We start from the raw sequence: 12,047 nt of genomic DNA, 5'->3' as shown, positions 1-12,047 counted from the left end.
TGGTCCTCTCACAATTGGAGCTTGAGTTAAGGCGATCTTCAGCTTGTCGAACGCCTCTATACAATCCTCACTGAACTCGAACTCAATATCTTTCTGCAGAAGTCTGGATAAGGGCAGTGCTACCTTACTGAAGTCCTTGATGAACCGCCGGTAGAAACCTGCATGGCCAAAGAACGAACAAACTTTCCTCACCGAGGATGGGTAAGGTAGACTAGAAATGACATTTACCTTTGCCGGATCTACAGAAATACCAGTGTTAGAGACAACATGTCCTAGTACAATACCTTGTTTGACCATAAAATGGCACTTTTCAAAATTTAAAACAAGGTTTAAACTAACACACCTGTCTAACACTCTAGATAGACTATCCAAGCAAAGATTAAAGGAATCACCGTATATGCTAAAATCATCCATAAAAACCTTTATACAGTTCTCAATAAGATCAGAGAAAAGACTCATCATACACCTTTAGAAAGTAGCTGGTGCATTGTACAAGCCAAAGGGCATTCTCTTATAAGCATAAGTCCCAAAAGGACATGTAAAAGTGGTCTTTTCCTGATCTTCAGGAGCTATATGAATCTAGAAATAGCCTGTGTAACCATCTAAAAAGCAATAATGTGATTTACCTGACAGGCGATCCAGCATTTGATCAATGAATGGCAGGGGGTAGTGATCCTTACGAGTGGCCTGGTTGAGGCGTCTGTAATCAATGCAGACCCTCCAAGCGTTCTGTACTCTAGTTGTTATGAGCTCTCCATGCTCATTCTTCACTGTAGTGACTCTAGACTTCTTGGGCACCACTTGTACTGGGCTTACCCATTCACTGTCTGAGATACGGTAGATGATATCTGCCTCAAGTAGTCTGATCACTTCCTTTTTGACAACCTCTAAGATAGTGGGATTCAGTCTTCTCTGGGGTTGACGAACAGGCCTTGCTCCCTCTTCTAAAAATATTCTGTGCTCACAAACTTGAGGGTTGATGCCTACTATGTCTGCCAAGCTCCACCCAATTGCCTTCTTGTGTCTCCTCAGCACACTAAGTAACTGCTCCGCTTGTTGGGAAGTGAGTTTCCTTGCAATGATTACTGGGAGCTTCTGATCATCCTCAAGGTAAGCATACTTGAGGTGGGGTGGTAGAGGCTTTAATTCCAATTTCTGCTCCTGACTGGGCACTGGGTCTTCTAGAGCTGGTGAAAATGGCAAGGTGTCCTCATTGTGTTCAGTGGGTTTCTCCACACTTGGACCTTGCTCCATGTGCATCTCTTCTATCTCTTCCTGATGAACTACAGCTACAGTCTCATCAATGATGTCGCATTGGAAGACGGAATGATCTTCCGGAGGGTGCTTTATGGCTTCATTCAGATTGAAGCTTATTGCTCGGCCGTCTATTTCAAAAGAGTAGGTTCCTGAAAAGGCATCCAGCTTGAACTTTGAAGTCTTCAAGAATGGTCTTCCAAGCAGGATTGATGACGACTTCCCTGAGTCATTTTGGGGCATCTCCAGGATATAAAAGTCAATGGAAAATGTGAGCCCCTAAATGCCCACTAGCACGTCCTCAACAATTCCAACCACTGTAATAATGCTCTTATCTGCTAACACAAAACGAGCTGCCGACCTTTTTAAAGGAGGGAGCCTCAAAGCATCATATATGAACAAAGGCATTATACTAACACACGTGCCTAAATCACACATGCAGTCAGAAAATATTACACCCCTAATGGTTAAGTTAACTATGCATGGTCCTGGGTCACTACATTTTTCGGGTATATCCCCCATTAAAGCGGATATGGAACTACCTAAAAGAATAGTTTCTAATTTATTAATATTATCCTTATGTATGCACAGATCCTTTAGAAATTTTGCATATTTAGGTACTTGCTGAATAACATAAAAAAGGGGAACAGTTACCTCAAACTTTTTGAAGATTTCTACCATTTTAGGGTCAAGTTCCATCTGTTTCCTGGATTTCCTTTCAAGGTGTAGAAATCGGATAGGAGTAGCGTCTCTTACGACTTCTGCTTCTTTTGGTTCTCCATTCTTTGGTTGAACTGCTTCTTCTTCAACCATGTCTTGTATTTCATCTTCCTCTTCCACATCCTCCACTTCAACCATGTCTGCATCTGGGGCGTGTTTTTGTGGGCTTGGCTCCTCCTGATTCCTCTCTTGCAGTGTGGTTCTGGACCTTAGGGTGATGGCATTGATGCCACCCTTTGGATTGGGTAAGGGTTGAGAAGGAATTCCACTGGAGCTTGCAGGTTGAGTGTTAGAAGTGCTGGATAATCCCATCTGAGAGACGAGAGCTTGTATAGCGGATGTTAGACCGTTGAGTGTACCTTTCATGTTCTTTTTTCCTTGTGCAATGGACTAAAGCAACTCGTCATTGGAAGAGGAGGGGTAAGTGATTTGAAGGACCTGCTGTTGGTTGTTCTGAGGTGCTTGGGCTTGCTTTAGGTGAGGTGCTCTGTAAGGCTGGTTCTGGTTCTGCTGTCTGTTGTTGTTATTATTCCACCTCTGATTTTCCTGGTTGTCTCTGCCTCCTCTGTTATAGTTGTCCCTCCAGCCATGGTTGGAATTATCTCTCCAGCTATGGTTGGAGTTGTCTTGCAACTCTGGTTATAGTTCCACCTTGGTTGCAGTTGCCGCCTTGTTGGTAGGAGCTTTGATTTGGGCGGTCATAGAAATTGTGAGTGGCTGCCAAGGTGTTGTCCTCTTGTTGGAGCTGTGGACACTCATCAGTGAAATGACTATAATCAGCGCATATCCCGCATACCCTCTGAGGAACCAGTTGTTGATTATGTTGGGGTGAGGGAGGTTGAGACTGTTGTTGATTCAGGTTTATCTGCTTCAGTAGATTGGTCACCTCTCCCAGAGCTTTAGTGAAAGAAACAGTCTCACCACTAGAGGACACCTCCGCAACAGTCTTAGGATGGTTGGTCCTGTGTCTAGTGTTCCGGGTAGATTCATCCAGATCAGCGATCAGCTGCCACGCTTCTGTCGCCGTCTTGTACTTCTTCAGAGAGCCATTACTTGCAGCATCTAATGTAGTTTTATCTTGAGGCTTCATAACTTGTGTAAAGTAACTGATCAACACCATCTCATCAATCTTGTGGTGGGGACATGAGTCCAAGAGGTTTCTGAAACGTTCCCAGTATCTCTTTCCTTAGTCTGTCTGTAACTTCAGCTGGAAAGTATTTGTCCAGAAACTCCCTCCTGGGCGCGTCCCAGTCGGTAACTACTGCCTCCGGTTGAGTGTAGTACCACTCCCTCACCTTTCCCTCAAGAGAAAACGGGAAGGTCATAAGCAAAATAGTAGTTTCATCTGCATCATGATGCCTAACAGTAGAACAGGCTGTCTGGAAATCCCTGAGGTGCTTTATGGGCTCCTGAGCAGGTAAGCCATGAAACTTGGGTATCAAGTTGATTAGCGACGTCTTCAGTTCAAAATCTACAGCCAGATCTGGGTGACGCGCTTGATACGCTTGCTAGGTAAAATAGTCATTCAATGAAAGAAACATACAGCTCATGGTAACAAAATAAAATAACATAAAATGCAAATAAATAAATTCCAACCAATAAATTAGCACTCTATTGCAACTCCCCGGCAACGGCGCCAAAAATTGGTGCGGCAGAAATTTGCAGATTAAGAATTATTAAGAAAAATGGCGTTGTAAGTATAGCTCTTAACCAGCAAAAATCCACTTGTCAATTTAGAAAAGAGTTGTCACAAATTTTAGAAATAAAATACTGGGAGTATGAGTCCCAGGTCGTCTCCCAATGAGTTGCAGGAAGATGTGCTATTTTACTAAACAGAGGTTTTCCAAAATGGTTTTTTTTAGTTTGATAAATAGGAAATTAAATTAGAGAATTTATGTAATTTAAATAAAATCTCGACCGGGAGAAGATTAAAAGTCAAGTTGTTTCCACTTAGTTAACCCTTAAAGAATGAGGGAAAGTCAAGTTAAAAGTCAACTTCTATTCACAAGTCCCAATCCTCTCCCTTGGGAAGGATTAGAGTTAGTGACTAACAAGCCAACCAACAATGAACCAATTATAATTGAACTCTTGAGTATTCCAACTCAAAGTTCTCCTTTTAATCAACTCCCAATCAAGTTGGAAAACTACTCCATTATCATAAATGTAGACTTTACAAAATAAAAAGGGGTAATAAAAAGAGACATGATAAACAATAATCAAAGCGATCAATTAAAATAAAAATAGTCTTGCATTAATGAACTCTAAAAGTAATCCAATGTTAACTCTGGACAGATTAAGGACATGAAAGAGTAAGTAAAAAGTAAATAAACAAACTAGAATGACCAAGTCCGGAGGTAGACTCTTCTCAATCACCGAAGCCAAAATCTTCAAATCTTCAATTATGAGTATATAGAAAAAACCTAGGGGAAGAGTGAAAATCAGATCTAAAAATTAAAAATTATGCAGAATGAATGTCGTCCTTTGTCTCTGCATGTTCCCTGGCTCTAATCTGCGTTTCTGGGCCAAAAAATGGGTTAGAACGCAGCCCAGAATTCACGCCAGCGACTTCTGTAAGTTCTGCAGATTGCGCACGCCACGTGACCGCGTCGTCCACGCGTTCGCGTCATCCGGCATTTTTTCGTGCCACGCGTGCGTGTTTTCCACGCATTCGCGCCACTTGTGCAGCTTCCAATCCACGCGGTCGCGTCAGGCACGTGAGCGCGTCACTGCGATTTTCTCCAATTCGTGCGGTCGTGTGAGCCATGCGCCCGCGTCACTTCTCGCTGGTCATCTCCTCAACTTCTTGTGTTCCTTCCATCTTTGCAAGCTTCCTCTTGATTCTCTAAGCCATTCCTGCCCTATGATACCTGAAACACTTAACACACGGATCATGGCATCGAATGGTATAAAGGGGGATAAAATTAAAAAATATACAATTAAAAGATCTTTAGGAAGCAAGTTTTTAATCATAGAACATTTTTAGGAAGGATTTGTAAATACCTGTAAATCATATGAATAAGTGGGTGAAGACTTGATAAAACCACACAATTAAACACAATATAAATCATAAAATAGTGGTAATGATCCTTGCGGGTAGCTTGGTTGAGGCACCTGTAATCAATGCAAACTCTCTATGAATTCTGCACTCTAGTTGCCATGAGCTCTCCATGCTCATTCTTCATTGTTGTGACGCCAGACTTCTTGGGCACCACTTGTACTAAACTAACCAATTCACTATCCGAGATTGGATAGACGATCTCAGCTTCTAGCAGTCTGGTCACTTCCTCCTTGACAACTTCTAAGATGGTGGGATTCAGTCTTCTTTGAGGTTGACGGACAGGCCTTGCTCCCTCTTCTAAAAATATCCTGTGCTCACAAACTTGAGGGCTGATGCCTACTATATCCACCAAGTTCCACCCAATTACTTTCTTGTGTCTTCTCAGCACGCTAAGCAACTACTCCTCCTATTGGGATGTGAGTTCCCTTGCAATGATAACTGGAAGCTTCTGATTATCCTCAAGGTAAGCATACTTGAGGTGGGGTGGAAGGGGCTTTAACTCCATTTTCTACTCATGGTTAGGCACTGGATCATCTGGAGCTAGTGATAATGGCAAGGTATCTTCATTGTGTTCAAAGGGTTTGCCCACACTTGGACCATGCTCCATGTGCATCTCTTCTATTTCTTCTTGGTGGACTGCAGCTACAGTCTCATCAATGATGTCGCACTAGAAGATGGAATGATCTTCCGGAGGGTGCTTCATAGCTTCATCCAAGTTGAAGCTCACTGCTCTACCATCTATCTCAAAGGAGTAAGTTCCTGAGAAGGCGTCCAGCTTAAACTTTGAAGTCTTCAGGAATGGCCTTCCAAGAAGGATGGATGACGGTTTTCCTGAGTCATTAGGGGGCATTTCCAAGATATAGAAGTCAATGGGAAATGTGAGGCCCTTAATTCTCACCAGCACATCCTCAGTAATTCCAACCACTGTGATGATGCTTTTATCTGCTAAAACAAAATGAGCTGCCGACCTTTTTAAGGGAGGGAGCCTTAAAGCATCATATACAGACAATGGTATAATACTTACGCACGCTCCTAAATCACACATGCAGTTAGAAAATATTACACCCCAATGGGAGAGTTAACCATGCATGGACCTGGATCACTATATTTTTCAGGTATATCCCCTATTAAAGCAGATATAGAACTACCTAAAGGAATAGTTTCTAATTCATTAATCTTATCCATATGCATGCACAAATCTTTTAGAAATTTTGCATATTTAGGTACTTGCTGAATTGCATCAAAAAGGGGAATAGTTACCTCAACCTTTTTGAAGATTTCTACCATTTTGGGATCGAGTTCCATCTGCTTTCTGGGCTTCCGTGCGGGGTGTAGAAATGGGATAGGAATGGCATCTCTTATGACTTCATCTTCCTTTGGTTCTCCATTCCTTGGTTGAGTTGCTTCTTCTTCAACCATATCTTGTACTTCATCTTCCTCTTCAACATCCTCTACTTCAACCATGTCCTCAACTGGGGCATTTTCTTGCAAGCTTGGCTCCTCATGATTCCTCTCTTGTAGTGTGGTTCCGGACCTCAAATTCAAGGTGTTGATTCCACCTTTGGGGTTGGGTATAGGTTGAGAAGGAATTCCATTAGAGCTTGGAGGCTGATTATTGGGAGTGGAGAATGAATCCATCCTGGAGACGAGAGCTTGTAAAGTGGTATTTAGACTATTTATGTTAGAGTTAAGTGTAGTCTGAATGTTTTGTTGTCCTTGTGCAAGAGAACGAAGTATCTATCAGTAGAAGAGGAAGGGGGATAAGTGATCTGAGGAGCCTGCTGTTGGTTGTCCTGAGGTGATTGGGACTGCCTTAGGTGAGGTGCACTGTAAGGCTGGTTCTGGTTCTACTGTTGATAGGGAGGGTTCTGCTATTTTTGGTGCTGTTGATTATTATTATTATTATTCCACCTCTGATTTCCCTGGTTGTCTCTGCCTCCTCTGTTATAGTTGTCCCTCCATCCTTGGTTGGAGTTATCCCTCCAGCCTTGGTTGGAATTATCTCTCCACCCATGGTTGGAGTTGTCTTGCCAACCTTGGTTATAGTTTCCACCTTGGTTATAATTGCCGCCTTGTTAAGAGTATCCTTGATTTGGGCGGTCATAGAAGTTATGAGTAGCTGCGGACACTCATCAGTGTAATAATTATAATCGGCACATATCCCTCACACTCTTTGAGGAACTAGTTGTTGACTATGTTGTGGTGAGGGATGCTGAGATTGTTGTTAATTCAGTTGGAGCTGCTTCAGTAAGTTGGTCATCTCTCCCAGAGTCTGTGTAAGAGCAGCAGTCTTACTGCTAGAGGAAACCTCTGCAACAGCCTTGGGATTGTCGGTCCTATGCCTAGCGTTTCGGGTAGATTCAGCTAGATCGGCGATCAGCTACCACGCTTCTGTCACCGTCTTGTACTTCTTCAGAGAGCCATTACTTGTAGCATCTAATGTAGTCTTATCCTGAGGCTTCATGCCTTATGTGAAGTAGCTGATCAACACCATCTCATCAATCTTGTGGTGGGGGCATGAATCTAAGAGGTTCCTGAAGCTTTCCCAATATTCATAAAGGGTTTCTGACTCTCCTTGGATAATGCAGGAGATCTCTTTCCTCAGTCTATCTGTAACTTCAGCTGGAAAGTATTTGTCCAGGAACTCCCTTCTGAGCAGATCCTAGTTGGTAACGACTGCTTCAGGTTGAGTGTAGAACCACTCCCTTGTCTTTCCCTCAAGAGAAAATGGGAAGGCATACAGCGACATAGTAGTCTCTTCTGCACCATGACGCCTAGTAGTAGAGCAGGCTGTCTAGAAATCCCTAAGGTGCTTGATAGGCTCTTGAGCAGGTAAGCCATGAAACTTGGGCAGTAAGTTGATTAGCGCAGTCTTCAGTTCAAAATCTGCAGCCAGATTTGGGTGACGCGCTTGATACGGTTGCAGTGTAAAGTCTGGAGCTCCTGTTTCCTGTAGTGTATTCCTTCTGGGCTCCGCCATATTAGCTGCACGTGAATCAACAGAATTAGTAGAAAAGGAGCTTGTTTTTTCCTCAGATGGCACTTCAGATTTGCCCTCTGATGAGATTGGTGAATTGGTGAGAACCACTTCACCACCCTCAGAGGCTAACCGACGCCGAGGTCGCCTAATACGTGAAATAGTTCTTTCAATTTCAGGATCAAACGCGGCTAAGCTCGGATCATGCAACGAACGCGTCATTCAATGAAAGAAACTTACAGCTCATGGTAACAAAATAAAATAAAATGTGCAAAAATTAAAAATATGTACACCAACTAATAATTTATCACGCAGTTGCAACTTCCTCGGCAACGGCGCCAACAATTGATGTGGCGGAAATTAGCCGATTAAGAATTTATAAATAGAACGGCGTTGTAAGTATAGTTCTTAACCGATGAAAATCCATTTATCAATTTAGAAGGGGTTGTCACAAAATTAGAATAAAAATACTGGGAGTAGAAATCCCAGGTCGTCTCCCAACGAGTTGACAAAAGAGTGCTATTTTATTAGTCAGGAATTTTCCGAGAATTTTTAAAAGTTGGAGAACAAGAAATTAAATGATTGTAATTTAAGGCAATGAAAATTAACGAGAAAATTTATTCAATTAAATAAAAGCCTTTACTGGGAGAAGATTAATTGGAAGTTCTATCCTTGTTGGATTTTCCCAAGTGTAATAGTGAAAGGTTGTTGTTCTACTTAGTTATTGGTGCACGAAATTGTGATCATCAACAATGGCGCCAAACACTTGGTGCTCTCAAATGTGAATCACACTTTGTCACAACTTCGTAGAACTAACCAGCAAGTGAACTGGGTCGTCCAAGTAATAAACCTTACGTGAGTAAGGGTCGATCCCACGGAGATTGTCGGCCTGAAGCAAGCTATGGTCACCTTGTAAATCTCAGTCAGGCAGATTCAAATGGTTTTAGAGATTTGATAATTAAAAGATAAATAAAACGTAAAATAAAGATAGAGATACTTATGTAATTCATTGGTGAGAATTTCAGATAAGCGTATAGAGATGCTTTTGTTCCTCCTGAACCTCTGCTTTCTTGCTGTCTTCATCCAATCCTTCATACTCCTTTCCATGGCAAGCTGTATGTTGGGTATCACCGTTGTCAATGGCTACATCCCGTCCTCTCTGTGAAAATGGTCCAATGCGCTGTCACTGCATGGCTAATCATCTGTCGGTTCTCGATCATATTGGAATAGGATTTACTATCCTTTTGCATCTGTCACTACGCCCAGCACTCGCGAGTTTGAATCTCGTCACAGCCATCCCTTCCCAGATCCTACTCGAAATACCACAAACAAGGTTTAGACTTTTCGGATCTTAGGAATGGTCATCCATGGGTTCTAACTTATACCACGAAGACTCTAATATCGCGGACTCGGTCCCCTGTATTAGATATCTAAAAGGTACTCATTTTGTCTCGTCTTCATGTAGAATGGAAGTTGTTGTCAGGCACGCGTTCATAGGTGAGAATGGTAATGAGCGTCACATAATCATCACATTCATCATGTTCTTGGGTGCGAATGAATATCTTAGAATAGGAATAAGCTTGAATTGAATAGAAAAACGATAGTACTTTGCATTAATACTCAAGGGACAGCAGAGCTCCACACCTTAATCTATGGTGTGTAGAAACTCTACCGTTGAAAATACATAAGAACAAGGTCTAGGCATGGCCGAATGGCCAGCCCCCAAAATGTGATCAAAGGATCAAAAGATAATCCAAAGATATAAATACAATAGTAAAAAGTCCTATTTATACTAAACTAGTTACTAGGGTTTACAGAAATGAGTAAATGATGCAGAAATCCACTTTCGGGGCCCACTTGGTGTGTGCTTGGGCTGAGCATTGAGCTTTACACGTGTAGAGGCTTCTCTTGGAGTTGAACGCCAGTTTTTAACATGTTTCTGGTGTTTAACTCCACTTTGCAACCTGTTTCTGGCGTTTAACTCCAGAATAGAGCAGGAAGCTGGCGTTGAACACCAGTTTGTGTCATCTAAACTCGAGCAAAGTATGAACTATTATATATTACTGGAAATCCCTGGATGTCTACTTTCCAACGCAATTGAGATCGCACCATTTGGAGTTCTGTAGCTCCAGAAAATCCACTTTGAATGCAGGGAGGTCATAATCCAACAGCATCTGCAGTCCTTCTTCAACCTCTGAATCTGATTTTTGCTCAAGTCCCTTAATTTCAGCCAGAAAATACCTAAAATCACAGAAAAACACACAAACTCATAGTAAAGTCCAGAAATGTGATTTTTATTTAAAAACTAATAAAAATATATTAAAAACCAACTAAATCATACTGAAAACTATGTAAAAACAATGCCAAAAAGCATATAAATTATCCACTCATCACAACACCAAACTTAAATTGTTGCTTGTCCCCAAGCAACTAAAAATCAAATAGAATAAAAAGAAGAGAATATACTATAAATTCCAAAATATCAATGAAACTTAGCTCCAATCAGATGAGCGGGACTAGTAGCTTTTTGCCTCTTGAATAGTTTTGGCATCTCACTTTATCCCTTGAAGTTCAGAATGATTGGCATCTATAGGAACTTAGAATTCAGATGGTGTTATTGATTCTCCTAGTTCAGTATGTTGATTCTTGAACACAGCTACTTTATGAGTCTTGGTCGTGGCCCTAAGCACTCTGTTTTCCAGTATTACCACCGGATACATACATGCCACAGACACATAACTGGGTGAACCTTTTTAGATTGTGACTCAGCTTTGCTAAAGTCACCAATTAGAGGTGTCCAGGGTTCTTAAGCACACTCTTTTTTTTTCTTTGGACATTGACTTTAACTGCTCAGTCTCAAGTTTTCACTTGACACCTTCACGCCACAAGCACATGGTTAGGGACAGCTTGGTTTAGCCACTTAGGTCAGGATTTTATTCCTTTAGGCCCTCCTATCCACTGATGCGCAAAGCCTTGGATCCTTTTTATCACCCTTGCCTTTTGGTTTTAAGGGCTATTGACTTTTTGCTCTTGCCTTTTGGTTTAAAGAGCTTTTGGCTTTTTCTGCTTGCTTTTTTTTCTTTTTTTTTTTTGCCATTTTTCTTTCTTTTTTTTTTCGCAAGCTTTTGTATTCACTGCTTTTTCTTGCTTCAAGAATCATTTTTATGATTTTTCAGATTATCAGATAACATGTCTCCTTTTTCATCATTCTTCAAGAGCCAACATATTTAACATTCATAAACACCAATTTCAAAAGACATATGCACTGTTCAAGCATTCATTCAGAAAACAAAAAGTATTGTCACCACATCAAAATAATTAAACTAGTTTCAAGGATGAATTCGAAACCCTGTACTTCTTGTTCTTTTGTTTTTAGAACATTTTTCATTTAAGAGAGGTGATGGATTCATAGGACATTCATAACTTTAAGGCATAGACACTTAAATACTAATGATCATGTAATAAGATACAAACATAAACATAAAGCATAGTAAACGAAAAATAAGAAAATAAGAACAAGGAGATTAAGGAACAGGTCCACCTTAGTGAGGGTGACATCTTCCTCTTCTTGAAGAACCAATGGTGCTCTTGAGCTTCTCTATGTCTCTTCCTTGCCTTTGTTACTCCTCCCTCATAGCTCTTTGATCTTATCTAATCTCATGAAGGATGATGGAGTGCTCTTGGTGCTCCACCCTTAGTTGTCCCATGTTGGAACTTAATTCTCCTAAGGAAGTGTTGTGGAGGGAAGTGCATCCCCTGAGGCATCTCAGGGATTTCATGGTGAGGGATTTTCTCATGCTCTTGTTAAGGTCCATGATCTCTTATTTTGCAGTCAAATGCTCTACTACTGAGCTATGGACCCTTGAGATGAATCTCTCCATCTCCCATGACTCGAATGTGGAAGCTTTTGTCTTCCCTTTCCTCTTTCTAGAGGTTTCTCCAGCTTTAGGTGCCATAAATGGTTATGGAAAAACAAAAAGCAATGCTTTTACCACACCAAACTTAAAAGGTTTGCTTGTCCTCGAGCAAAAGAAGGAA

The sequence above is a fragment of the Arachis ipaensis genome, chromosome B01, assembly GCF_000816755.2.
Source record: "Arachis ipaensis cultivar K30076 chromosome B01, Araip1.1, whole genome shotgun sequence".
Lineage (NCBI taxonomy): Eukaryota > Viridiplantae > Streptophyta > Magnoliopsida > Fabales > Fabaceae > Arachis > Arachis ipaensis.
The sequence above is the reverse complement of the archived record's forward strand: the minus strand, read 5'-3'. Positions refer to the sequence as shown.